Source organism: Eptatretus burgeri, chromosome 10, assembly GCF_056783735.1.
Source record: "Eptatretus burgeri isolate ZD-2024b chromosome 10, Ebu_testis_v1, whole genome shotgun sequence".
NCBI lineage: Eukaryota > Metazoa > Chordata > Myxini > Myxiniformes > Myxinidae > Eptatretus > Eptatretus burgeri.
The window spans coordinates 46,010,510-46,027,399 of NC_140970.1; the positions used below are offsets into that span (position 1 = coordinate 46,010,510).

Sequence of the window (16,890 nt, forward strand, 5' to 3'; positions counted from 1 at the left end):
CTTTCACTTCGATTACCTTACATTCTGAATACATGTATTTCTGCATCGTCACAAACCATTTTCATGCTATTGGTATAAAGTTCAACAATATTTTGGTATTTCAAGAAATATTAATGAACAAGTGAAAATGGAGAACATTGCTCTCCAATGATAGTAATTTATCCTTTGTGCCTAACTTTTTGCAATGATTAAGTGACTGATCATTGCAGGTTATTACATACAAATGAAAACACAAATCCATATTATTGCTTAACCCCAGTAGTTGTCTGGAGATTTTACCCAATAATAAAATCATCGATGAGAGAGAGAACCTGAATGGCTAAAATTGGGTTGTGTGTGATGTATGACTGGCTGCCTGAGGTTCGAGATTCAATTTGGTTTGAAAGGTTGTGATGGATTAATGAGCGCAGTCACGTGACATCCAGCTAGAAAAAGGGACGACAAATTGCATCCGCAAGCAGGAATTCAATTTTTTTTTTTAATTTTAATCAGATAATTTTAAACATGCACACATGCAACTGAAATAATTAAAATAGGAAATGTCCAAAATATCATTTAACGAGAAAATATAATTCAACGTGAATGCGTCGAGAGATATGCCTACGCCCATGTGAGATGCCAACCCACGATTATGGTTGATATCAATTAGAGGTCACATGAAAAATTTAAGGTCGAGAGAGGGAGGGAGGGGGAAGAGGGAGGGGAAAGAGGGAGAGAGAACGAGACAAAAGAGATAGGTAGAAGAGAGAACACTGCATACTTCAAAGTCGAGTTGTAGTCAGCGCAATGATTCTCAAAGGGCAAATCATCTTTGACCCGTTGCACCCAAAATTGAATTAATTCGTTTTCATCTTCTTATTACACTCCATGCTTCTGCCAAGTTTGGTTGTAATCCTTCAGTGATTCACAAGTTATTGTAGTAAGAAAATGATTTTCAATTAAAGGGCACATGCCCCTTTGACCTTCGATCTTTTGAACCCAAAATGTAATCAGTTTATCTTTGTATTATAAGGTATACTTGTGCCAAGTATGGTTGAAATCCCATTAGTTGTTGACAAGTAATTGCCTTAACAAAGATTTTCAATTAAAGGTCACATGACAGTAGACCCCAATATCAAATCAGTTAATCTTTGCATCACAGTACATAATTGTACCAAGTTTGGTGAAAATCCCTTCAGTGATTTACAAGTTATCGTGACAAAGAAAATCTGTTATGCACACACGCATGGACGGACAACCCAAAAACAATGCCTCCGGCACCTTCGGCTGCTGAGACATAAAAAGTTTTGAACTGAACTCATTATGGTGTGGCCCATTATGGTGTTAAGAGTGGAGAAGGCTTTGCGGAATGTCGTGCCATCTGACAAATACTTCAATACAGGTATTTACAAGTAAATTAGAGGTGGTGTATAAACAATTTTCCAATGCAGATACAGCAGGGAACAAATTAGCTTGCCCTTTTTGGTATACACATATTTAATTTTTAAAGTTCAAAATATTTAATAACAAAAAAAGAAAAAAACGCAAAAAGAAACTGAATTTAACAAACTGTAAGAAGCTATATTTTAATGGATTGCTCAAACCCTCATTGATTGCATTAATCCGAAAACCTTTGAAGTAGTTACATTAGAATATGCGATCATATGACCGGCTCACCAATGCATCGCTCCGAGACGCACAGGGAAAATTAACACCGCCGCAACACAACAAATCGATGCGTTTGTGGGAGACCATGCAGCAAGGGGATAAGGACTGAGATCTGTGAAACGACTCCTTTATTTCTTTTTCTTTACTTTCACAGCCAAGAGCAAACACTGTAACATTCCCAGATGATGTACAATTTTTCCCAACAGAACGGCGGGGCACTGCTCGTAAAGTGCACGACCATAGGCAGAAGAAATAAAAATCATGATACAAATGGTGTGGCACGATGGTCAAATTGCTACAAAATTCACAGACATGAAAGTCGTGGCAGTGGAACTACTACTTAATCAGGGTTTTCCACACGTGTGAAAGTAAGTATCCGTTGAATGAAAAATAGGTGCATTCACCAAGTGCAGCAAGGTCCGAGTTGTGCTGAGCACACTGATTATCTTGAGTGGTACATCGACAGAGCGTTCATTATGAGAGCATACATGCAGCACGCAGTGAGCAGAAAAGTGGAAGCGGCTCGTTTTCGTTTTCACTCGATTCAACGATCAATTTGATAGATTGTAGGTTTAGCAAATAATACACCGACCTCCTTAGCAGTTTATAACAGGCTTTTATATATATATATATATATATATATATATATATATATATATATATATATATATATATATTTTTTTTTTTTTTTTCACCACAAAATGTAAAATCTCTCGTTTTTTTAACGTGCATGATATATTCAATTTTGAAAAGTCAGCCAAAAATGGCAGCGGTATCCTGCAAGGGAGGAGTACATAAACCGCTGGCTGCCATCTTTTACAGAGAACCATGCTTGGATCTACAGCTACGTCTTGGCGAGATTATTTTGTCACTTCGCTGACTACTGTTAATCTATGGCTTAAAAATCAATGTAAACATTCCAACCACTCCAGAATGACTGGGACAAAAGGAAATTAAGGTTGACAACTTTTGATGTGACTTCAGTTGTTGCTTCATCATCTGTTTGATATGCACCCTTGATTATCTCGTTTCCATTTCCACCGAAAGTGTATGGAGGTTACGTGATCAGCCTTGTTTGCCTGTCTGTGAGCAATTTTTCTCAAAAAGTTATGGGCGGATTCAGACAAAACTTGGTGGACAGGTTGGGTGTGTGACAAAGACAAATTGATTAGATTTTGGTGAAGATATGGATCCAATAATTGTTTTTTAAGTGATTCTTCACAATTGAGAGATCAGACCAAAAATGACATACAGTATGGCACAATATTTCAAAACACTGTGGATCGATTATGACAAAACTTGGTGAACAAGTTGGGGAGGTGACAAGAACAAGTCAATAAGATTTTGGTTAAAGAATGGATGCAGATCTGGCATATCAGTCGAATACAAAATGTAAACTGTTGAATCTGGCGAAGGTATGTGCTCTACCGAGTGCCATTCTCGTTTTAATGATGTAAATATTTATTTAAAACCAAATATGGTGCTGCAGGTTGAAATAAGTAATGGTGTGGATGTGACAACAGATAAAGATGTTCATTCTGTTGATGTTTTACCTGTGAGTGTGCAACAAGAGTCACTGGAGCCTCTTCAGCAGGTAAATATGATTTATTGACCAACAAACAGTTACTCAAATGGAAGAAGCACTCTCATACATGTCCAACACTGGGATGAGAAGACCAAGGCTGAAACAGGCACTTGCAACCCAAAAATGTTTCCTTGTGTGGCTGAAATATTCATTTTATGCATCATATTTCAATATTTGTTCCATTTTATTTGTCGTCTTGAAAACAATGATCCAATTTAATGTCCTATAGAATATAGATGGCACAAACAAGTTAAAAATGGTTTTTGTCTTCGCATTCCTCATCACATATCTGGTAATCTCGGCCAAACATTATATAACGTGGCATTGAAGACGTTGGTTGGAAAAAAAAAAATCTAAATGAGCATCAAGTTAATGTTTGCACAAAAAGAAAGCAACCTTGTGCTCAGAGCTTCAAACCAGTGAACAACACCTGCTGACTGAAACAAACAACACACAATCTAACCATCTATCATATATATATATAAATATAAATATATATATATATATATATATCTATTATATATATATATATATATATATATATATATATATATATATATATATATATATATATATATATATATATATACACACATATACAGTAATCCTCCGTTTCTCACGGGGGTTACGTTCCAAACCTCCCCGCGCGAAGTGAAAATCCGCGATGAATGAACGCCTCCCCCACCCAAAAATCAACTCATCTGGTCTGGTCTGGTCGGTTTGGCAGTGATTGGGTTTGAGGTGCCGGAGATCGACTAGTCTGGTCTGGTCGGTTTTGAGGTGCTGGGTATGAGCAGTGCTCGTCCAACGGCGGCAAACCTTTTTCCTTCCCGAAGTATATATCGAGCACCTTTACCTTAACCTTCTCCTGGAGCGTCCCAGGACCTTCCTCTGGCGCTTCGGTTCCTTGCCAGAAGCCTTAGAAGGTGCAGGGCGTTTGGGCGGCATCGTGGGGCTTGGAGAAAAAAGCGTAGAAAATATTCGAAGTTCACAAGCGAAACTTTGTCTCATGCGTTGTGTGACTGGTTGAGCACCACGCGTTATAATTTATTGCTTAAATAATTTATATTTTATATATTATTACCGCGATGTACCGGGGGAATCCACAGAGAAAATTAGTTACATTCCAAGGGAAAACCCGCGATGAACCGGGGGCGCGATAGGTGAACCGCGATGAAGCGGGGTTGACTATATATATATATATATATATATATATATATATATATATATATATATATATATATATATATATATATATATATATATATATATATATATATTTGTGGTTGACCAAATTCGCAAACCACCATTCAGGTCCCTTAGGTGAGATATCTCGGTAAGTATATGTGTAGTTAGGCCCAAACCCGTTGTCTAGAGGGAATAAATGTCATTCATGAGGGCTGCGACTCTTCAGAATAGCCGTTTTTCTTTTACTATCTTTATTTTGGACCAACCGCCATTATTACCACCACCAACCACGTCTCAACAGCCATCACAACAACAACCACCAACCACAACGCCGCTTCACCACAACCGCCACGACCTTTACCGTCACAACTCGCCACCATCGCATCACCGTCATCTCGCGCCACTCGTGGGCACCGATGCTGGACTCGTGTAGAGCGCGCACCGAGCAGCGTGTTCAAAAGCATCGCGGACTTTCCGCAGAAAAACGGATCAAAAACGACTCACGCCCACTTTTGGTCCGTCCAATCGGTGAGCGAGGGGCGATTTGGCCCCGCCTCCAGGGCGTTGGAGGGCGGTCGCTATATGCAAATTCATGGATCAAAAAGCATTCACGCCCACTTTTCCTCGGGCCAATGGGGAGCCAGCAAGAGAGGTGAAAGGTCGGAGGCAGAGGGTCAAAGATGAAGGAGCGAAGCCACGGGGCTTATAAAAACGACCGCGTTCGTCGGTCGAGTCCAGTGGAAGTTGAGAAGGAGGGCAGTTCGCAGGAGGAAGAGTTGAGTTGGAAGCGGAGGAAGAGCTCAGTGCAGGTGGGAGTTCGCGGAGTCGGAGTGAAGAGGACGGAGCTGTGGAGAGGCGGCGGCGAAGGTGGACGAGGGGGTGCTCGCGTCGGATTCGGGGAACTGCGGAGAGAAAGGCCAGCGGCGCGCCCGAGGTCGTGGTGAAGACGCTCGTCGCGGGACCCGCGATTTTGTGAAATCCTCCTTTCCCCGAGCATCAGCAACCCCCTCCTGTTTCCCCCCCGCGCTGAGATAGTGCGACAAAAGGGGGGCCCCCTTCCCACCCCCTACCAGACACCGTCCGCGAGGCCCGCGGAGTTGAGGCACCACCGCCGCTCCGCGTCTCATCATCAGACGGGTAGGCCCGACACGGTCTCGGCCCCAGGCCCGCCTACCCCCTCCTCCTGGAGGGTGGTTCTCTTTTCTTTTGCTTTGGGAATATGTGTTGTCGGCGCCGTCTGTGAAGTAAAATTGTATAAGTGTTGCCATGTGCTCGCGTAGTCGGTATTAGATCTGCATTGTCGCATTTGCTTTTTGTCTTCTTCTTTTCTATGTGCTTTTGGTGGAATTGTTTATGTGTGCTTCCCGTGTGCCGCGAAATAAATGTGCTTATTATTGAACTATTTTCCAGCTTCGCTTCGTCATTTCTTTCATTGAATCCTCATCTTGCTTCACGTAAAGGGTTGGTCGTGGGTTAAGACGCCCGATAATTAATCGAACCGTCGAGGTCGACGAATAACACCGCTCGGTTATCCCGATAGTACGGAACGGGTCGCTTAAGTGGCCCGTGTCCGAAGTCGACCTGCGGCGAGGTGCGATCGCCGGGTCTACCCTCCGTGTGGGTACTTAGGTAGGTCGAATTTGGCGAGCAACCCTATCCCACGCGGGGGCCGATTGGCTCGATCGCGGTGAGACCGAAAGGTCCACCCGTGACTGGTTCCCGGCGTTAGTCCGAGAGGGTCACGACTGGATTGTCCGTCCGGTGGGCGACGTGCCGCGATTCGAGTTACGTGGCCGTTCGCACGCCGGCGGGCGCGAATCCGCGACACTGGTGTCAGGTCGTGCGATACAAACCCATCGCCCTCCTCATGGCACTGGTAACAGAGAACGGGAAAACGGGCTCTCCTGTCTCCAATTAAATTCACGGGAATCGGTCCAGGGGTGAGAGGAGCGACCCCCGATTCCCTCCAAATTACGAGCGAGCTAAATTAACCCTTTAAGAGAAGTAAGATGGCGTCTCAAGGCGAGCGGGAGCCGGGGTATTAGGTATGTGTCGTCATGTAGGATCCATGGCCCAGGTCGGTTCTTTTTATAATTATAACCCCACCACTAACTGTGGTCAGTGGGAGCGGCTTGAGCACGAACTTTGCCGGCAAACGGAGTCGCACAATGGCAGCACGGAGCGGGCTGATATTAATGGCACAGCATGAGGCGTGAGCTCCCAGTCACCGGTTCAAGGCACGTGGTCACGGCATGTGCCATGGCAGGCGTGGCAGGATGACTATGCGAGCATTGGCAGGCTTCAGGCACAATTGGGGGATGTCTTGGAAAAGGTGAAGCGTTATGAAGAATATATCGAGGAGGTGCAACGTGGAGTGGACGAGTCACAACGGCACGCAGACGCGCTTCAGAAAAATTACGTGTACGGGGGGACACAGCGATTGGACGATTTACTGGAACGAATTCGGTGGCAAAAACATGACTTGGCCAATGGAGTCGACAAATTACGTGGGAAAAAGAATTTGGTAGTGTTTTATACCCGTCAGTTGGAATATGCAAAGAGTCAGGTCAGGTATGGGAGCATGTGCCAGAACAGCGCGTCGCTGCGTCCACTTTCCGCCGGTACTCCAGGGGCCTCCGTCTGGCCATCCCCCAGGCAGATGCCAGGCCCATCCCCATCTCCTTGAGATGATGGTCAACCTGCTGCAACCATGAGGCACGTGGTCGGCCCACTGGCCTCCTCCACTCATGAGACTCCCTCGCTGAGAGAATCTGGTGAGCAGGATCAGCGTCAGGAAAACGAGCCACATGTCCATACAGCCGCAGCTGACGCTCACGGACTATGCAGGTAACAAATCTCATCCGAGTCTCTCTCAGCAACCGCTCGTTGGACACAAAATCCGACCAGCGATAGCCAAGGATTCTCCGAAGAGACCTGGTACCAAAGGAATTAAGTCTCCGTCTCAGATCCTTGGTCAAAGTCCAAGTCTCGCACCCATAGAGCAAGACTGGAAGTACCAAGGACCTGAAGACTCGGACTTTCGTCCTCCCGCACAGGTACCGGCAGCGCCACACCGCATGATCCAGTGAATCCATGACTCCCCAGGCCCGACCCAGACGTCTATTGACCTCCGGCTCACAACCTGCGGAGACATGAATATCACTGCCAAGGTAAGTGAATCTATCCACGACCTCAACATCCTCACCACAAACAGACACAGACAGGACAGCAGCATCCAAGATGTCACCGAAAGCCTGGATCTTTGTTTTGACCCAAGAAATCCGTAATCCCAACGGCTCCGACTCCTCATTCAGCACCTCGAGGGCCCCCAAGAGGATGTCTAAAGTCTCCGCAAAGATGACTGCATCATCTGCAAAATCAAGGTCCGAGGTCTTGACATTTGCCAAACGATGCACCGCAACTTGATCTCTCCGACATCCTCCCAAAAAATCCAGTCCATACAAGTGCTGAAAAGTGTGGGGGCAAGTACACACCCCTGACGAACTCCAGTAACAACTGGAAATAAGTCAGAGATGGTACCACCACACTTCACAGCACTCTCAGTACCAGAGTAGAGTTCAGACATCAGATCGATCAGTTTTGGTGGCACCCCACGAAGACCAAGAATCCTCCAGAGGACATCCCGATTCACTGAATCGAACGCTTTACAGAGATCAACATAGGCTGCAAGCAGCCCCTGCCGAAACTCTCGTCTGCGTTCGGTGAGGACACGAAGTGCAAGGATACGGTCAATCGTTGACCTGTTTGGTGTAAAGCCTGACTGCTCTGGACGCTGGTGCTCAAGCAGATGGTGGCGAACCCTATCAAGAATTATCCGAGCAAAGACCTTGCCCGGCACTGAGAGCAGCGTCACCCCTCGGTAGTTGTTGCAGTCTTGGCGATCACCCTTCCCTTTCCAGAGAGGGACAACAAGGCCCCTCTTCCAGTCAGTTGGGATGATGCCTGTGTTCCAGGCAGAGCACAAAACTGCATGCAACGACGCGAGTGCAGCATTTCCACCAGCCTTGAGAAGTTCGGCATGGATGCCACAGATCCCTGGAGCTTTGCCCCGTTTCAACTGGTTCACCGCAGCCCGTGTTTCCACAAGCGATGGTGGACCACAGTTCATTCGAGGGTCAGCAACAGGGATTGTAACACCCTTGACGTCCAACTCGACAGCTGGGGGATCAGCCTGGTACAACCGCTCAAAGTAACTGGCCCAGCGGGCCTTCACTTCAGACTCCTCTGTCAAGAGCCTACCACTCTCTGCTCGAACTGCAGTGCTCCGAGGGATGGGCTTGGATGAACGTAATGCGCGAATTCCCTGTAAGAGGGACGAGAATCACCTGTCCACAGGTGATGCTCTACCCCTCACAGATTCCTCGCACATAGGCCTCCTTGTCCACCCTCAGTGCACGTACAGTTTTACGCCTCAGCTCCCTGAACAGCTCAGCTCTGCCATTCAGCCTGGCCCTGCGACTCTGGTCAATGGTATCCAGTGTCCCTTGAGAGACAAAATTCTTCTTTGCCCTGCGGTGAACTCCAAGGCATCCACCGGCAACATCAAGGACGGTGGTCTTGAAGGTGCTCCACAACTCTTCAGGACCCCCAAAGCACCCAGACCCCCCAAGTGTCCACTCAGCCTGTTCGCAAACTCCTCAGCTACTCTCTCATCCCTGAGCTTGGCAACATCCAGCCTAGGCTGGGATGGTACCATTCTCCAGGATTTAAGGTGCAGCTTTAGAGTTGCTACAACAAGCCTGTGGTCAGTATTGAGGAACTGAGCACTCCGGTAGACCCTGCAGTTCTGGATCATCCTCCAACGACCGTCAATGAGGACATGGTCAATCTCCTTTGCCACACCGCCAGCGTTGGAATACCAAGTCCAGCGATGAGCTTGCGGGCGCTGAAACCATGAACCAGCCACCCTAAGTCCATGACTTCTTGCAAAGTCAAGGAACTTAGTGCTATTCTGGTTCATAGTTCCTGACCCATGGGGACCAACACACACCTCATAACCATCCCTATCAGTTCCAGTCGATGCATTGAAATCCCCCAAGACTAGAAGTGTATCTCGTCTGGGGCACTGATCAACCACAGACTCGAGTGTGGCGTAGAATGTGTCCTTCACGGTAAGATCACTCGCCTCAGTCGGAGCATAAATAGAGACCAGGGAAATGACACCTAAGGAGTGACGAATCCTTAATCTCATAATACGCTCGTTGACCGGTGTTACCTCAATTATCATTGGGGTCAGCTTATTGGACACAGCTACAGCAACTCCTTGGGTATGGTAACCATCAGAGCGACCAGACCAATAGTAGGTGTAACCACCCACCATTATCTCGCCGCAATCCGGTCTCCGAACCTCAGAGAGAGCTGCAATCCCGATGTCCAAACGCTTGAGCTCAGATGATAACAGAGACAGGTGATCATCCTCTCTTAGGGATAGGACATTCCAGGCACCCACCCGAAGGGACCGCCTCAGGTTAACCCAAGGAGACCGCCGTCTGGTGGACGACACCTCAGCACCACTCCGACACACTCTCCCGCAATCTGACCCAGGGATGTTACCCCGTGGTTTCCCTCCTATCAAAGATTGGGGGTCCCGAAGGCTTTGCCCCAATCCCATCATCCGGTGAGCTGCCCTGCGAAGGGAAGCTGCACAGGAGGTACTCCCACGGAGTGGGTTTCAGACACGTTTTTGCGTTTTGCGGAATGAAGCGTTTTACGGTGGCTGGAGTGCAAATCCTGCCACCAACCTCCTAATAAGAAGTAACCCAACTGCAGGAGGACGTCCGCAGACACAGTTGGGCACTAGATATGGATGGCCGTTGGCTCACAAGGAGCTCACATGCAAAGAGCAAACTGAACAAAAGAATAGAGGAACAGCAGATTGGTATCTCCCAGGAAAGGAAACAATGGGAGGAAGAATGGAAAACCGAGCTCGAAAAGAAACAAAAGGAGCACGACTTGGAAGTAAAACAATTAATGGAAAAATTATTGGAGCAAGCAAGGCGGTTCAAAGAACTGGAGGAGAGAGTGAGGGAAATACAGTTGGAGGAGAAAAAATGTGAACACGATGGGGAGTTGGAACAATTGAAGGAAGAGATAAGAACAGGCAATCAGGAAAGAGAAAGCCTAGAATGGAAGATAAAAAGAGGAGAGAGACAGCTCGAGGAAAGGGCGGAGGAATTGCTGGAAAAGTCAGAACAGTTCGAAGAACTGCAGGGAGAATTGAGGGAGGAAGGAGAAAGGAAAACAAAGCTCGAAAAGGAAAAACGCGAACAAGATGGAGAATTGGAACTACTGAAGCGAGAGGTAAGGGCAAGCCAGTTTAAAAGAGAAATCCTGGAAGGGAGATTAGAATGGGAAAGGAATGGCAGAAAAAACTAAATGAATACAGTAAAAAAAGGGACGAATTGAGGAGGGAAGCGGTGGAAAGAAGAGATGAAATGAGTGAAGAAGCACGCAAATTGAGAAAGGAATTGGAAACAAAAACTTCTGAGATACTGAAACACGAAAACAAAGGAAGAGGATTACAAGACGAACTGAGGATGTTAAAAGAGGAAAGGAAGAAAACAGAGAATGAAACGTTAAGGAACCACACTGAGCAGATTGAACAATTCGAAGCCAAAGCAAAGTCGGAGTGTGCGGAGATGAGAAAGGAATTGGAAAAGAAAGCTTCTGAGTTACAGAAACACCAGAACAAAGAGAGGGAATTACAAAACGAGTTGAGGATGGTGAGAGAAGAAAGAACGACAACAGAGAATGAAACATTAAGAAACCACACAGTACAGATCGAACAGCTGGAAGCGAAGGCCAGATTAAAGAATGAGGAACAAGAAAGAGTACTGAAAGAACAAGGAATGAGACAGGAGAAGGAAATCAGCCAACTGAAGGAAACCACGAGATTGCAGAATGAGATGCAAGAAAGAGTAATGATGGAAGAACGAATCAGACAGGAGAAGGAAGTCAGCCAACTGAAAGAAATAACGAGATTGCAGAATGAGGAACAAGAAAGGGTACTGAAAGAACAAGGAATGAGACAGGAGAAGGAAATCAGCCAACTGAAGGAAACCACGAGATTGCAGAATGATATGCAAAAAAGAGTAATGAAGGAAGAACAAATCAGACAGGAGAAGGAAGTCAGCCAACTGAAAGAAATAACAAGATTGCAGAATGAGGAACAAGAGAGACAGTGGAATAAAAAACTGAAAGTGTATGAATTTGAAACTGAACGACAAAAGGAAAAAAATAGGTTGGAATACGAGGAGAAGTTGAAGGAGCAAGGAATGAAGCAGGAAGGAGAAATCAGGAGATTGAAGGACACAAGGAGATTGGAGAGGGAAGAACGAGAGGAACAATGGAATAGAAAACAAAAAGAACATGAATCTGAGGTTGACCAATTGAAAGAAAAGCTGAGGCTGGAGTACGAGGAGATAGACAAAGAACAGCGAATGAAACACAAAATGGAGATGAACCAAATGAAGAAAACCATGAAACTGGATAAGGAAAGACAGGAGAGGAAACGAGGAAGAGTAATTAGACAGCAGCAAATGAAACACAAAAAGGAGATTAACCAAATGAAGAAAACCATGAAACTGGAGAAGGAAGGACAGGAGAGGAAACGAGGAAGAGTAGTGAGAGAACAGCGAATGAAACACAGGAAGGAAATGAGCCAATTGAAAGAAACAATGAGATTGGAAAACAAAGAGCAGGAGGCACAGTGGGAGAGAAAACAACAACTATATGAGTGTGAAATTGAACAACTAAAACGGAGAGCGAAACTGGAGTCAACGGAGATTGAGGAGCTCCGGAGGGAGAACGAACAGCTAATGGGGCTCAGAGAGAAAGAACGACTCAGATGGGAAGGAAAAAGTAACCAGGAAGAGACAGAAATAAGGAACAAGGAGAGAAAATGTATAGAGACACGGGAGACAAGAGACGAGGTGAAAGGAATTGCGAGGGAGAGAAAAGAACAATTAAGACAGAAAGCAAGGATGAGGTACGCGGAGATCGTGAAAGAGCAAGGAGTGAAATACAGGGAAGGACGGAGCGACTTAAGGAGAAAGCAAGGTTGACCTACATAAAGATAAAGGGTGAAGAGTTGGCAGAGACACGGGAGACAGAAAAAATAGAGGGAAGACTACACGATGAAGACGGGGTTAGTGACGCACACACACACACGGAGGTGGTGGAGGATAATGGGGGTGAGCTGGCGGACTGGGTAGAGACCCAGTGCGAGCAGCGGGATGGCCTCCTCCAGGAACGAGGGGAGCGAGTATGCCCCCTTGAGGCGAGTCACGACCAGGTGAGTTCGGTCGTGCTTTGCGAGTTCGAGGGGAGGAGTGCTGCGGACAGGTGCACGGAGAGCTTGGGGGGTATAGAGGCCCCGGAGACCCTTGTGGGGACACGAATCCCCAGTGTGGTTGTCCCTGTGTGTGTGGTGCAAGGCGTGAGTGCGTCCCCGTGTGTGGAAGCGACCCCGTGTGTGAGTGGTGTGGTGGCGAGTGTGCCGGAGTGTGTGCTTCCCAGCATACCATGTGTGGAAGAGGCCGTGAGTGTGGATGAGGCACCGCGGTTGAGTGCCCCCGCGTGTGTGAGTGAGGGACGGTGTGTGGGTGAGGCACCGTGTGTGAGTGAGGCCGTGTGTGTGGATGAAACGGCCAGTGTGGATGAGGCACCGCGGGTGAGTGCCCCCGCGTGTGTGAGTGAGGCACGGTGTGTGGATGAGGCACCGCGGGTGAGTGCCCCCGCGTGTGTGAGTGGTGTGGTTTGTGTAAGGGAAATGCCACGTGTGAGTGGTATGGTTTATGCAAGGGAGACCGTGTGTGTGAGAGAGCGGTATGTGAGGGAGATGTCGGTTGGCATGCGGGAGCACGCAGCCGCGTCTCCCGGGGTGAATGTGATGGAATGGACTGTGAGCGTCGTAACACGCGGGAGTGCGTGTGTGGAATGGAGGCGACGACGGCGACATGAGAAGAAAGAAAGCCGAGTAGCGGCTGTAGCTGTTTCGGGGACCGTGCCGGGTTCACCCAGCAGTGAGCACGAGGTCCGTGCTGTGCAACGCACGAGACCGCCACGTGCTCGCTTGCGAGAGTGAAGTCCCGGTCCGGAAACGCCAGCGGTGGATTTGCCGATCCCGCGGACGGACAAAGTTTAGGCAGGATTTCGGATTTGGACCGGACGGGTTCTCCACGCGATCGTGTGTGTTTAGCTCCAACGGGCAAAGCACATGTGTTCGCGTGGGGAACCCCTCGAGACGTGGGGCTTGTTTTTTTTATGCGCACGGTGACGTCATGGCTGCACGTGTGGTTGGAATCCGGCAGGAGGGGTATCCCTGCCGGATGGTACCGTCCAAGGAGGGACGAGGTACACGTGCAGCTGCATGACGTCACGGGCAGGTGCAAAGTGCGCGAGTTGCCGCGCTGGTGCTGCGCATGGGAAAAAAAAAGGAAAAGCAACCCTCACTTTCGGGTGCACAGGATTCCTGGGCAAGGGGTGGAAGACCCCCTTACCCTGGGCACAGGATGGAAACTAGTTAGGGGGAAGGGTTAGCTTAGCTAGACCGGCTCCATGGGGCAGGGGTAAGTCCTCATGGGGCCCGTGGAATGGATTAGTTAGAGGGATTGTAGCCAGATTTAGGTTGGGAAATAAAATGATTTATTTGGAGACAGTGACAGACTTGTGAATGTGTAGAGGGGACGTAGTTTAGCTACGTAGGTTAAATGGAACGTGCTATAGTTTAAGGGACGACGTGGGAGCACGAGTTAGTTCGGGGAGGTAGTTAGAAGGATGGCAGAGTTCAGCGGTGTGTGTGTTGAAGAGTTGTGAGGTGAGTACATGATGAGTGAGTGAGGCCAGCGGGTCTGTGTGAATGGAGCGAATGGGGACTGCATGGTGCGATGAGTGATTGGGGGGAGGAGTGACTCCCGCCCAAGGGACCCCGGGGTCAGTGTAGAGTGAGTTAGGGGGTTAGTCAAATTTACAAAATGGAGGTCGTTTTGTTGTTGGTGTGAATGTAGGCTCGAAACCCATTTGGAGGGGTGCAGGAGCCCTGTTGACGGGCTTGGGAGCGTGGCTACGAAAGGTGAGTATCGCTGAGTGGGTACCCCGGGCACCAGGCTCGTCGGCCGTGGTAGGCCAAGGGCCCATGGGGGGCCGGGATAGCGTAGTGGGCACGGGTGCGCCTGCTTGGTGCGGGGGCCTGGGGCGCCATTAGCCGCGTGGGCAGTGTTGTGGGCATGGGTGACCCTCGGAAAGGGGCCCGGGAAGCCAGCCTGCCACGTGTGCGTTTCAGGGGAGGTGCCATGGGGGGCACTCCCCGGTGTTTCGGGAGCTGGTAGGCTCGGAGGCAGTGTAGTGCCCGGGGGTGCCATCGTCGGAGAATTGGCAGAGGGTCGTGCCTGCCAAAGGGAGCCACGTGTCCCAGCCATGAGACCGTGTGAGGGCACGGAGAGAAAATTGGGGGGCGAGGCCCGAAATTGTGAGGACACCAACACAGGCGACGGGAATCTGGGTTTATAGAACCAATAGTTTAAGCGAGAGGCGCTTGTTGAAAGCCCCGGGGTAGTTTAACAGTTAAATGGTTAGGGTAGATTAGGAGATGTACCCCTCCGCACCATCCATCCCCTCGCTGTCGTTGTGGGCCGCTGGACCCACTTTGGTTATAGATCGCCGAACTCTGGGGAGGCCATTCTGAGGCTTCGTTGGGCCTCGACACAGGACGTTAGCTCTCCCTTATTCCCCTCCGGGAAGGGAACGTAGGGGTTGGGAGTAGGCTAGGTGACAGGATAGGTTAGCCGAACAAGGACAGTAAAGGGGGTTAGGGGACGATTTATAGTGGGGAAGTAAATAAAAAAATAAATAAATAAATAAATAAATAAATGAGTTGGGGCTAAATTGGGGTTTGACAAATTAAGAGAGTGGGTATGTACAGTGACAGGCAAAGGCGATAGGTTGGGGGGGAGACAGGTAGGTAGGTCCGAGCCCGCCTTCCAAGTGGCCAGCACCACCGCACTCCCTCCACCAACCTCCACTGAACGGCAAAGGCTGGCCAACTTCATCGGCTGGCCGTGTTTTGCTGCAAGGCAGAGGCCGGCTAACTTCGTCTACAGCTGCTGTGCTGCAAGGCCTGTGCCGGCCGGATCATCTGCAGCTGTGGTACTTCAAGGCCTGTGCCGGCCAGTTCATCTGCCGGCTGTGTTTGCCTGCAGCGGCCTTCTTCTGCGGGCTGTGTTTGCCTGCTGCCTTTGCCATGCCATGCCCACTGCCCACGTTCACCAGCCCCGTTCAATTTTGCTTTGCCCCCCCTCCCCCTGTTCATTGCCATGTGCGCCAGGATCAAGGCAACAGTTTGCAAGCTGCGAGAACTGCCCTGTTGGCAGCTACAACACGGGCCTGCAGTGGCGGCCCGTGCACCGTGTTTGTGTTCATCCATCCATTCGTTGTGTTCATTGTGTGTGCCACTTGAGCTGGCACGGAGACTGCATTTGTGCAGCCCATGCACCGTTGTGGTTCACTGCGTTCAGTTCAAACCATTCATCCATCCATTCGTTGTGCTCATTGCGTGTGCCACTTGAGCTGGCACGGAGACTGCGTTGTGCAGCCCATGCACCGTTGTGGTTCACTGCGTTCAGTTCAAAAGGGAAGGCCTTGGACTGCGTGTGAGCAGCCAGCCACGTTCCCTGTCACCTGCATTGTTTTGAGCCAGAGACTGCATGCGAGCAGCCTGGCTCCCTGCTAACTGCTTTCTTTTTGCAGAGTTCAGTGATCCTGGGCCATGGTTTAGTGTAAAATTTGTAAGTTAAGGTTAAGATGTACTGTAAATATGAGTGCGCCCCCGGCATGTCTGTCCTAGCGCCGGCAATTTTATTTAAGTCGTCCGAGTGAGTGAGTTTGTTTAGGTAGTTACGCAGCCCTCAGGTTATTTATTTTGGGGACACGAATACCATGAATGTCGCACTCAGGGATCCGTAGGTAAAATGTACTAGGGGAAAACTACACATGATGGCACACGAAAATTTGACGACTCGGGACGAGTCTGTAAAAAGGGGAGGGGGTAGTGTTGTGGTTGACCAAATTCGCAAACCACCATTCAGGTCCCTTAGGTGAGATATCTCGGGAAGTATATGTGTAGTTAGGCCCAAACCCGTTGTCTAGAGGGAATAAATGTCATTCATGAGGGCTGCGACTCTTCAGAATAGCCGTTTTTCTTTTACTATCTTTATTTTGGACCAACCGCCATTATTACCACCACCAACCACGTCTCAACAGCCATCACAACAACCACCAACCACAACGCCGCTTCACCACAACCGCCACGACCTTTACCGTCACAACTCGCCACCATCGCATCACCGTCATCTCGCGCCACTCGTGGGCACCGATGCTGGACTCGTGTAGAGCGCGCACCGAGCAGCGTGTTCAAAAGCATCGCGGACTTTCCGCAGAAAAACGGATCAAAA

General features: G+C 48.6%; 1 protein-coding gene across 6 annotated transcripts in view; it reads right to left on the reverse strand.

The window, feature by feature from the left end:
• The window catches only part of FANCD2 (FA complementation group D2), a 273,881-nt gene that overhangs the window by 30,811 nt on the left and 226,180 nt on the right, over positions 1-16,890 (reverse strand). The window lies entirely within an intron of this gene.